Genomic DNA, 12,333 nt, shown 5'->3' on the forward strand with positions numbered 1-12,333 from the left:
GAGAATGACTCTTAGTCATTCTAAGGACTAGGTGACATCTAAGATTAATTAGAATTTAATAAGTAAAGACTTATTACAAGTCCTGTTCCATTTCATTTGGACAAAACAACCAAAACGTCCATAATCCTAAAGCAAGAAACATATATCATTTTCCTAGTTCAAATACTTCAAGAACAGAAGCTAAATTTAATCCAATTTTGTGGTTCTAAATTCAATCCAACTTGCAATAACACAATTCCAACGAGAATTTTTTAGAATCATAGCAGCGTAAAAATTTGCGGTTCTAAAGGAGTACGGTGTAATCTTCTCCAAGAGTATTATACGAAGTTTTCCCTACTCCAGGTATGTTAAGGCTATCCCTTCTTTCTTTTTGGCATGATCCAAGTTATACAGAAGAAACGAGCAAACGCACAATTTTCATAAACGACTCTATTCATAAAAATACTAGGGGTCTGTGTGTTTTTGATTCCCCATGTGACATATTATTATATCTTCTGTTGATGGGTCACAAAATAATACGTAGTTAATAAAGTTTATCCAAAAAAGAATATTGAAATTTTTAACATATTTTCATGAATTTTATTCATTTATGCATATACATTGACCCATGACCAGATGACGTTATATATACATATATATATATACATATACATATATATATATATACATATACATATATATATATATACATATACATATATATATATATATACATATACATATATATATATACATATATATATATATATATATATATGTATATGTATATGGGATATATGGAAAAAAGTTACGGCATTATATACGCACCACCACCTGATCATTTGGTATATGTTGATGATGTTGCCCATAGTGGCCGAGACGATATGATGGGATGCCCTCAATGGCTTGATGATATTATGCACACTCATACCTATGCATGACACGACATTTATATGCATGTGCATGACACTATAAATATTTTAGAATTTACAAAGTTATTCAGATTTACAGATGGATCTCTTTATTCCATGTTTCATCTATGTCTTTTATGTACTGATTTTCATGCATTACATACTCAATACATTGTATCAGTCTTGTCTTTGTATAGTTGTATTTCTATTAGAGGTCTGTAGACAATCATGTATAGTTGGGTAGTTGTCTATAGCAGCCTTGTCGGCTCGCCCATTGTATTCTGCACGTATATGTATATATGTCCTTTGGATATGTTTTCCTCACGCATGTTATTCTCGTAATTTAGCATAAATTATTTATGTTTATATCTTAGTCGCATGCTTAAGGGTATCCGACAGGTAGAACTCGGGCACCCGCCGCGGCCCATCGATTTGGATCGTGACAAAAGTAGTATCAGAGCAGTTTTGTCCTAGAGTTGTCTACAAACCGTGTCTAGTAGAGTCTTGTTTATGGGTGTGTTGTGAACCACACTTATAAACAGGAGGCTACAGGACATATAGGATGTTATCCTTTTTTTTTGTCTTAGATCGTGTGATATAAGAATTTATGTTCCTAACGATATGTTATATTTTCAGCGATGCCTCCAACGACTACAATAGCCATAAAGGGAAAGTCTGTTGCTGGTGAGACTACTAGTCGAATGACACAAGTTACCAGGGCTCGGGGAGGGTCTCATAGTGAGATTCCATCTCAGACTTCACATACGCCGCCCTCTCCAGAAGAGCCCCAAAGGGCACCAGCTCTAGCGCCCACCCCTGTACGTCTAGCTCCTCAGCTGGATGCACCAAGTCAGGAGATGAGAGATGATGTTCAGCTATTAACCCGATTAGTAGCCGCACAGGCTCAGCGTCAGGAAATAGGCATTGGTCATGTAGATAGGTCCGTTAGTACGAGGGTTTGTGACTTTATAAATTTAGGCCCTCTGGTATTTACTGGGGTAGATCCAAACGAGGACCCTCAGGTATTTATTGATAGAATACAGAGGACGTTAAGGGTAATGAAGGCCACTGCGACTGAGTCAGTTGAACTAGCTTCCTATAGACTCCGAGATGTTGCAGTTAATTGGTACGAGTCTTGGGAATTATCTAGAGGTGAGAATGCCCCTCCAACAGTATGGAAGGAGTTTACAGAAGCTTTTCTTCGTCATTATCTCCCACCAGAGCTTAGACGGACCAGAGTTGATAGGTTCGTGACCCTTAGGCAAGGTAACATGAGTGCTCGGGAATACAATCTTCAGTTTGATTCATTGTCTAGGTATAATCCCACTATTGTATATAAGATGGAGGATCATGTTCATCGGTTCGTGAAGGGATTAGAGTTGCACTTGCTTAACGATTGTATGTCGGTCTCACTTAAGCCAGACATGGATATTTCTCGTATTCAGGCGTATGCTCAGGGTGTAGAGGAGCGTAAGCAGAAACAGAGGGCCGATCGTGAGCATGATAGGGCCTAGAATAAGAGAGCGAGGTCTTCAGGTCCTTTTGGTGAGTTCCGAGGTGGTCAGAGACAACATTACCTGAGGTATCCAGCCCAACCATTGGCTAGCGCACCCCCTCAGTTTGGCGGTAAAAGATTTGATCGTTCCACATATTCAGGGTCTGGTCAAAATTTCAAGGCCTCAGGTTCTCAGTATAGTGGTGAGTCCAGTCAGATGAGGCCGCCCTTGCCATGATGTGCTTAGTGTGGTAAGCAGCATGTCGGGTAGTGCCGTATGGGATTGGGTGTTTGTTATACTTGTGGTTATCCGAGCCACGTTAAGAGGGATTGTCCGACGAGAGGTGATGCAAGAATAAGCTCAGCCAGCAGGATCTGTAGTTGGTTCCTCATCATCAGTACGCCCCTAGGCAATGTAGACATATAATTTTTTACCCTCCCAGAGATTTTACCTTTTTTAGCATTTAAATATTTAGTTTAGGTCTAATATCGTTATTTTAACTAGTTTTGACTCTTTGACTTTATTTTTATCACAGATTGAAAAATACAAAAAATAGTTTCATTTTTCTCAATTTAATTAAGGTATTAGGTATTTTTAGAAAAATATTATTTTAACCCATTTTTATTTTTAGTATAATCCTTGAAAATATCAAAAATAATTTCATGTCATAATATAGTTGTTTTAGTTAATTAGGATTAATTTTACATTTTTATGGTATTATTTTAGAAAAGAAATTAATATTTTTAGCCAAATTGCAAAAATTATAGAATTAAAAGCCAAATTTATAACCCAATTTTTGGCTCAATCGACCCACTAACCTAACCCTAATATCTAAGATATCCTCCTCTTTAATTCATGATCTATTTCATTGCGGAAAAAGAGGAAGAGCAGCGGCGCCATCCACATCCCACCAATTCTCCAACACTATAGTCGCTCATCTCCACAACGGAAATCAATTTCTCAACCTGTGTATAGTTTGATTCCATTGTTTAATCACAAAACCAATGAGAAAATATAGAAGTTGCCTCTAGAACTTTGCAAGGATAAATTCTTGGGCAAAATCTCACCAACAACGTTAATATTTGAAATCAACAACCTTCGAGCAACACCCCAAAAAAATTATATATACAAAAACGATAAAAAAAAAAAGGAAAAACATTCTGCTTGCTTCTTTGGATTTTCGATTCTTCATTTCAAAATTGGAGGATAGAGGTCACTTGAGTTTAAGTCCAATTGGAGATTTCCGTTGCGGATTGGAGTTTCACCACTGGTTCGCGGTCTTTGTTTCGAAATTGTTGCTGTTTTCTTGGACAGATTTCGTAAATTTGGAGTTTGTATCTAATTGTTCTCAAAACCTTAAAGGATTTTTGGGCTCAACAGGTTCCTCTCAGCTCTGTCTCTTCTTGTTATTTTTTTGTTTGCTATGGATTGTAGGGTTTGTGTTTGTCTGGTCGTCATCCTTTGTTAAATTGCTTTCTGATCTTGAACAAATTTCGTGCTCAAAGAAACAAAACACTTTGTCAGTAGCTAACATGTGCTTTATTTCAACTAAGTAGTATAATCTGATTATTGATTTTAGTTATTCTTTAGGTGTCAGAATTATTTAGCCTCACATTACCAAAACAAAATTTAGGATGTAGAGGAATCTATCATTAATATCGGTAGACTCGATTATCTCCATTCCAAGTTGTAGGGTCTGAGTAATTCGGGTGTTGGAACAATTTTCCCAACGAAAATTTTAGTTAGTTTTTCCTTTTGGCAATCCAGCTTGTGATAAAATTTACTTCCAAAAGTTTTTTTTCTATTGCCTACATATATGAAGCCTATCCACTTGAAGCTTTTAAATACAATTTTCTTGTCTTATTTTAGTTGTGATAATTTAATGTTAAATTAGTAAATTTTGGCAGTGTGTTAATAAAATATGAATATACATGTCTTAGGCCTAATGTTTGCAAGCTTCAGTTACTATTCACTTTTTCGATTCCGTCTTCACTCGGTGGATTTGATTTCTTAGCTTTCTTCTTCCTTAGTTAGAGACTCCTACCAATTTTTCATATGAAGTTAAATTTTAATTTGGACGGCAGTGGTTTGTGTGCTTGAGTGATTTCGAAAAGGAAGTAACAGTACGTAATTGATTTGAGAAGAATACATAATTTCTTAAGTTAGAGTTGGTGTGAGTTAGAATATCTGAAATGATAGAGAAACTAGCAAAAATGGATAAGCTTGGATATCTGTTAACACTTTCTTTAATAGCTTGGTTTAGTCATCATTACTTAGGTTTTGTTTAGTGTTTTTATAGTTTTGGTTATTTGCCTATTTAGATTCTTTGAATGTTTCCAGTGCTCGTTTGATGGAACGTTTATTTCTAATTCTTTGTTCGTTCCGTTTGATCACAGCTCATGCGCTCTCTTGTGCGAAACGGATCGTGGGGGGTTGGATATTAAGAAGGAAAATCTGAGTTTATCATGTTAATTGTTTTACTTTATTATTTTAACGGTAGGAGTATGGTAAGCCGACCACACTCGGGTAGGCAAACTTTAGGATTCCCTTTTCTTTTCTTTTATATGAGGTGAGAGGTCGCCCCCTTTGGTTTATTTATCCGGGGATTGCCCCGAGGTATTTGTACATAGTTTATACCGGGGAATGCCCCGTAGTATTCTGTAATTGGAAGTCGTGACGAACATCGTAGAAGAAGTAGCGTAGGATAATTTAGAATTTTAATTTTCCTTCTTTTAATTTTCTTTCATTTAGGTGGGGATGACCTCGAGCCTCTTTTGTGTTTGTTTTCTTTGTTTGTGATTTTACCTCAATTTGAATGTTTTAAAAGTCAACTAGATTGAGTACGCAACCGTGACCTTCACGGGACTTGGGAAGTGCCTAACACCTTCTCCCCGAGTCAAATGAACCCCCTTACCTGAATCTCTGGTGCAGACTTAGTTTGGAGTCCAAAGTATTTTAAAAGGAAAATCATTTTTTTTTTAAACGGTGATCTGGCACAGTAAAACCAATGTTAGGTGGCGACTCTAAGTTATTTCCTTTTGAACACAATTTTGTCACTTTTTATTTAAAAACCTTTTTGAACTTCACAAATCTTTTTAATATTTTTAAGAGGGTTAAGTGAAGTAGGTGTAAAAAAGGGGGTGTGACATCTGTGGTGACTCTGCTGGGGAGTTGCAGGTTCGAGCTGGTACTTAATCTTGTTGGTTTTTAGGATATTTGGTTGAGGTGTTTTTTTTATTTGCTTTGTTTATCTGGTTTGTTTGTCTTATTTCCTTATTTTGTTGGTTATTTATTTATCGTTTTTCTTTATGTGTTATTGCTTTATAAATTGTCATTATTTGCATAACCATGAGTCTTCTTTTTGCGACAAGTCTTTCGGAGTACGTTTGAGCGTACACGGCCTTTTTTGAGTCACCCGAGTCTTTAGGGGGGTGGCGTGGGAGCGTGGAGTGGGTGGACAGCTAGAGCAGCCGCCATCGACCACGTGCCGCCCCGAATTGCCTTTTTAGCAAACCCAAACTTAGGTCAGCCTTTAGGTCATTTTTATTTGCATCATGTCATTTACACCTAGTAGGGCTCGGTCCCACGCATCGTGTCCCTTTGTAGGAAGCCTATCCAGATTTTGTCAAAATGGGCCCGTGGCCCAAAAAGGCATTCAATCATCCCTATGTGATACATGTTGCATCTTTGAGGGTAAAAAGGTCATTTAGCGGACCGATGTTTGAGAAAGAAGGGTGAAAATAAAGCAAGTAGGGCCTAGTTATATTTTTCTTTCACAACTTTTTCAAGAAAAGACCAACAAAAATGAAAATAAAAAATCCAAAAAGATTTTGCACTTTCCCATCATTTTCCAAAAAATCAAAAAGATTTTACATTTTCTATCATTTTCAAAAATATAATTTTTCCAAATTAGTTGCATTTTCTCCTATGTCCAATCTTTCCGAACTACGCATACCTGATTTTCGTCTTTCGGGGTGGGATACATAGGCAGCCCACATAAGGTCCGGTCTTCCTAGTGTCTTAGGTTTTTGGCTTCGTGGGGTCTTAGCCAAATCTTGCATGTCTAGCCACGTTTGGCTACATCGGCTATTTTTGCAAAATAGGGATATTTTCGCAAAGTGGCTTATTAACCCATGCCTTAGTATCCTAAGCCCACAGCAAGGTGTCCTCTCAGTTTTAAGTCCATTCCGGTTGAGTTTGCATGTCTAGCCACTTTTGGCCATATCGGCCATTCTTGCAAAATGGGATCATTTTCGTAAAGTGATTTAATTACCCATGTCTTAGGATCTTGAGTCCACAACTAGGAGTCATATTACTTTAAGGCACGTCCTTATTGAGTTTGCATCATTAGTCACTTCTGGCCATATCGACCGTTTTTACAAAATGGGTCATTTCTGCAAATTGATTTTGGGCCATGATTATTGGGAGTTGAATCCATATAAGCATTATTGAGGTATTTTCATGTATTTGAGGTCACCTTTTTTGGGTTTACACTTCTAGCCATCCTTGGCCACATAGGTCATTTTGCAAAAATAGCCCAATGATGCCTTGCATGTGTCTAATATGAGATTCCATGGTGCCTTGAGTCATTGATCTATTCGGTTTTATTTTTCTCATTCAGGTATGGATCCATGTACCAGGACTCGAGCATGACAGATACCCCAGGACAATTGCATTTAGGAGCTACTTGAGGAGACTTTTTATATTTGAGCCTGTTTTTTAGTCTTTTAGATTGTTTAAGAGTTTGTCTAGTCTTTTGTTATTGCACTTCTTATGATGTATCTGAAAACCAAAAAAAAATTATAAATAAAAAATCCAAAAAGAGTTTTGTTTTGTAGTTTATTTTGTCCATTACTTTTTCAGAACTACGCTTGATCCGATTCATGAGGGACATGATACGTAGGCAACCTACATAGGGTTCGATCAGATCATTTTTTTTAAAAAACGTTGTGGGTTGTGAGAAATGAGAAGAAAGAAAAGAGAAGATTGAAATGAACAAATTGGGATTATGTCAAATGACCTTGTGACCCTCGAAGTCATTCTAGAACCGTTAATTGTTACTAGGTACATTGCACGCAATGTGATATTTCTATCTAATAAATGCCCTAACGCTAACATGTTAGCTTTGTTTTGCTCATCTTTGTTACTTTCATTGTTATCATAACAGAGGGTGGTTAGTTTGTTGGCATCGTGGAAAGTCATCCATACAACACCAAGTCAAAGCGTCAAATAGTTATGGCTAGCAAAGAAACAAACACAGGAGTTGTTGACCCGTCGAGAGAGTTTGTGGAGTCGGAGTCTGAATTGAAAGAAGAGGTCCAAAGGTTGAATTTGAAGATGGCAGAAATGTATCAATCTTGGATCGGGGGGCATCCTCCACCTTCATTCCCTACCAACTATACAGAACCATACCTCCACTCCACCGTTGTCCCAAGCCTAGATATCCATTATCATTGACCTTTCTCCTCAACATGCATCGGGCTTTACCCCTTACCATAATTACCCTAGCACTTCCTCCCAAACTTTTCATGCTCCACCAGCCAAAACAACCGCATTCCCAGCTCCGAATACCTAATACTATGCCTCGGAACCCACCTTCAAAGTCCCAAATCCTTACTCCTACACTCCCCACTTTGAGCCTCATGTTGAAACTGAGAAACCACCCAAGAACGTGGAGCAAGAGGAGATATTTAGGAAGGTAAAGAGCCTGGAGCAATCATTGAGAAACATGCAAGGGTTAAGAAGCCAGGTGAGTGTGGCTTATAAGGATTTGTGTTTGTTCCCTAATGTCCAACTGCCTACTGGGTTCAAGACGCCCAAGTTTGACTTGTATAACAAACATGGGGATCATGTAGCTCATCTGAGAGGTTATTACAGTAAAATGAGAGGTGCCGGGGGAAAAGACGAATTACTGATGTCGTACTTCAGCCATAGTCTGAATGGGACAGCTCTAGAATGGTACACCCGCCAGGATGCCAGCAGGTGGTACACATGGGACAATTTGGCTCAGGCCTTTGCTCGACATTTTCAGTACAACATAGACATTGTCCCAGATCGCCTATCCCTGACCAAGGTAGAATGGAAGCCTAGTGAAAGCTTTAGAGAATATGGATTCCGATGGAGGGAGCAAGCTGCACGGGTCAATCCTCTGATGGAAGGAAATAAGATGGTTGAATACTTTCTTCAAGCCCTGGAGCCTACTTACTTCGACCATTTGATCTCAGCCGTTGGTAAACCTCTCAATGATGTGGTAAAAATGGGAGAAATTGTGGAAGAGGGGCTGAAGTCAACAATATCATGAGCTATTCTGCCTTAAAATCCATAACACACGTGATTCAGAATGACACAGAAAGCTTGTCGGGTTAGAAGGAATATGATGATGTTGCCATAGTTGTCTCAGGATCACGACATCGCCCAACGGGTCCGCCTCACCAATATGCTCAGCCTCGACCCCGACCCCAACCCCAAACCTATCCTCGAGCTCCACATAATCCACCTCGGTATTATCCTCCGAACAACGTCCAGTCATTTGTTCAACCACTGGGTCACCCCAGAAGGCGAGTGCCAGCACAGCAAAATCTCCACTAGCCTCCACAAAATTTTCAGGTTCTCCATAACCCACATCCAAGCCAAGGGTATAGAGGTAAACAAATGTTGAAAGAGAAATTTACACCGATAGGAGAGTCCTATGCAAGCTTGTTCGAGAAATTAAAGCATTATGACCTGATCGCACCTATTCCTTCGAATCATATGGACCCGTATGCAAGAAGCTTTGACCCTTCTAAATTGTGTAAATACTATTCCAATGCCCAGGGGCACAATGTCGAAAGTTGTCGGGATTTGAAAAGAGAAATAGAAAGAATGATTCAAGAAGGGATAATTTTGATCTAGGACAGTGACACCTAGAACATGGCACATAATCCTTTACCTGCACATGATGATGCACACTTTGTGGGGAGGATGCATGGTGACACGGAGTATGGAAATCCTTTTGGAAACTTGCTGACTAAAGTTAATGATATTGAAATTGGTGAAGGTCCCAGTAATTTTGATATCGAGCTTGGTAATTGGAAAGACACTCCTTTCTTGTCTAGCCGGGGAGGAGTTTTGGTGGTTTATTTTGTTGTCATTTCTGTTGTCCGGGTTATTTTGGGGTTGGAATCCGGACATTGTCTTGTGTTTCAAACGCTTATTCTTTTTGCCTAGTTTGTTTTATTGTAGTAACTCGTCTAGTGTTATCTAGGATTGTTCCAGGGTTGTAACCCATGTCTATTTTGCTTGTTTTGTTCAAACCCTGTTCAACATCTGTCTAATACAATCTCCTGTTTTCTGTTAGTTCTAGTCAGTTTTGTTTAGGTCACTTTTTCTTTTATAGTTCTTTTCATGTTGACTCTAGTGACATGATATGCACGTATAATTCAAAGCTTTGTCTCGAAAGTTAGTTTAATCATGAAGCAATGACACCGTTTTGAACATGATAAAAGAGGTATTTGAGGAAACAAGTAAAGATTCATGCATTTGAGAAACCTGAAGCTTGAATTGAGTGAAACTGAGGCAGTTAGTCTGGAAAATCAAGAGGTTGATAAGATTATACAACAAGAAAATATCTCTTAAGCAATTTTGAGGTAAATCAGTTAGTGCTGAAATGCATTCTTCCACATCAATATAAGGTTGCTTCAAGTCTGCTTCGAACTGGCAAGGATCATTCATTGGGACAAAGGTATTGCCCGTCGGCACTTTCTGTTAGTGATGATGCCATCAATAGATACTGTGCATGATTTCTTTGCTTATCTTCAATTGCACGTTTGTACTTGGCATTTTTAAAGTTTGGTATGAAGAAAGCATTTTATTCTGCTACCCAAAATTTTTATCTTTTGCTACCCCATTTGAGCCTTCATTTGTTTTGTTTCATACCCCTCTTTTGGATTCAGAAGTAGAGTTAGAAACTAGAAAAGAAAAAGAGAGAGAAAAGGAAGGAAAAGAAAATGAAAGAGAAAAAGAAGAAAAAGAAAAAGAAAAAAAAAGAAAAACGGAAAGAAGAAAAAAGAAAAAGAAAGAAAAGGAAAAGAAAAAAAATCAACTTTGTGTTTGAACTACGTTCAACCTGATTCTTGTCATCTCAAGATACGTAGACAACCTTATAGTTCGGTCACACCAAATAAAATATTTCATAATCCCTCAAAGTCAGTAGTGGGGCAGATTTTCTTAGAAATCCCATCAAGAAAAAAAATCCCAGACTCCAAGAAAATGGGGCATAAGTTTTAATTTTGCCAAAAGATCTGATTCCAAAAGTTATAATTTTGAACCCTTTCATCTTAAATTATTTTGAGCCTTCATGCCACCCTTTCTTTCCCACCCTGTCCAAAAACCTACATTATGGTCCAAAAAAAGACCTTCAGACCAATCTTTGAGGATATCAAATAAAGTGTGTGGTAAAAGTGTGATCTTCTTGTATCATGGGTAATACTTTGTTCTCAGCACAAAGAGAAAAAATGATAAAATGAGAGAGTCTTATCGGTGATAACCCTCATGGGAAGCGTAAGGCGACGGTGAGTTGAGGAAAAGAGCAAACAATGAGAGATGCTTGATGGTGAAAACCCTTCAGGGCACTACAAGCCGATTGGAGAGTGTGTATCAAATGGGACAACTGAAGCGCTGAAGCCCAGTTTCACAGCGAAGAGGTATAACAAGAGTTGAATATTAGACTTTCTTGAGAGACTAGGCCACTTAATCCGAAGGTGCATGTCATGGTCATTAGAGTTGTTATCCACATCTGATAAGTTTTTACTCTATAATTTTCTTGTTAGGTATCATCTCTTTCCCTTGTCCCTTATTTTGTTCCTCTTGTGTTGTTTGAGTCCCTTCTTGAGTCTGTTTGGTCAGTACAAGTGAGAAATGACTTCAAAATTTACTACCAGCTTTCCAATTGCACAAAACAAATTTGGCTAGCACATCAAAGTGGGATAACAACTCAACAATCAACATGTGAAATGCAAGGGGTCGGTAAATGTCAATTCATGAGCAATATGCAACATATAGAGGATATGGAGATCGAATGGAGCAGAGGTGTTTTCCGTGATAAGAGTTGAAAAAAAAGGGAAGTCGATAATTGGCAAGGTCTTCCAAGTTTAAATCAAAGTTATCTTGGCAAGTGTAGAAGCAGTCACCCTCAAGGTCAAGGCCACAAACTAACCACCACATTTAAACTCACAAGTTTTCTTTGTTTGAAACAAGAATAAAGAAGTGCAAGCAATTGGGTTCAAAAACAAGAAGAAAAAAAAGAAAAGAAAAAAAAAAGAAGAGAAGAATCGACTAAGGGAAGTTTCTCAAATCTTCTCCCTTACCTATCTTGCTAGTGTGCATAAAATGTTGCCATTGCTCTTCACATTTTTTCCTCCTAGGATAAAAGTCCTAGTCTGATGGATTTTTCTCCCAATAGAAATATTAGTTGATGAATTTTTCTCCTAAGATAGAAAACCTAGTCTGATGAATTTTTCTCCTAGGATAAAAATCTTAGTATGATGAATCTTTCTCCTAAGATAGAAAACCTAGTCTGATGAATTTTCTCCTAGGATCAAATCTTAGTCTGATGAATCTTTCTCCTAAGATAAAAAAGGACATATTCTGATGAATTTTCTCCTGAGATCAAATCTTAGTCTGATGAATCTTTCTCCTAAGATAAAAAAAAACTAGTCTGATGAATATTTTTCCTAATATAGAAAACCTAGTCTGATAAACCTTTCTCCTAGGATCAAAATCTTAGTCTGATGAATCTTATTCCTAAGATAGAAGACCTAGTCTGATGCACTTTCTCCTAAGATCAAAATCTTAGTCTGATGAATTTTTCTCCTAAGATAGAAAACCTAGTCTGATGAATTTTCTCCTAGGATCAAAATCTTAGTCTAATAAATCTTTCTCCAAAGATAAGAAACCTAGTCTGATGAATT

At 37.8% G+C, this 12,333-nt stretch overlaps 1 long non-coding RNA gene across 1 annotated transcript; it reads left to right on the forward strand.

The window, feature by feature from the left end:
* The first annotated feature begins 3,205 nt into the window (after positions 1-3,205).
* Positions 3,206-7,223, forward strand: LOC142179419 (uncharacterized). Its single transcript, XR_012707485.1, has 2 exons — positions 3,206-3,766; positions 7,008-7,223. It is a non-coding gene; the product is annotated as an uncharacterized LOC142179419 (long non-coding RNA).
* The last annotated feature ends 5,110 nt before the right edge of the window (positions 7,224-12,333 follow it).

Source organism: Nicotiana tabacum, chromosome 3 (genome assembly GCF_000715075.1).
Source record: "Nicotiana tabacum cultivar K326 chromosome 3, ASM71507v2, whole genome shotgun sequence".
NCBI classification, from domain to species: domain Eukaryota; kingdom Viridiplantae; phylum Streptophyta; class Magnoliopsida; order Solanales; family Solanaceae; genus Nicotiana; species Nicotiana tabacum.